Below are 473 nucleotides of genomic sequence, written 5' to 3'. Positions count from 1 at the left end.
CAAGAGGAGATCCCAGATAGAATGGGAGAAAAATGTGGGAAAAATTAAAAAAAAAAAAAAAAAGCAAGCTTACAGGTCTGACACTGGTGGAACCCCTGAGATTATGGCCCTTAGTCACCCTTCAAACCTGGAATTCAACTCACCCCTGTGACTCAACTTTCAGTCAAACTATAAGCCTGTAAGACAGGCTTACAAGGTGAACAATAACACAGGGAGGTAGACACTCATTAACACAATCAACTATATGAGGTGAAAAGGGCAGCATTAGGCCAGGAATGAAGCTAAGAAGACAGGAAGGGATAGAAAAGAAGGACAAAGGAAAATGGCAAACACACAAGATGGAGAGAGTGCTGTTACAGTGGGGTATTGCAATGAAGATCACATCACAAGATGTGTATGAATTGTTGAATGAAAACTAATTTGTTCTGTAAATAGATACAAATGCTCAGTTTCAATTATTTATTTTCCAATTA

The sequence above is a fragment of the Orycteropus afer genome, unplaced genomic scaffold (assembly GCF_000298275.1).
Source record: "Orycteropus afer afer isolate SDZICR_OR568_19922 unplaced genomic scaffold, OryAfe1.0 scaffold00419, whole genome shotgun sequence".
Taxonomy (NCBI): Eukaryota; Metazoa; Chordata; class Mammalia; order Tubulidentata; family Orycteropodidae; genus Orycteropus; species Orycteropus afer.
Note: the sequence above shows the minus strand (reverse complement) of the source record.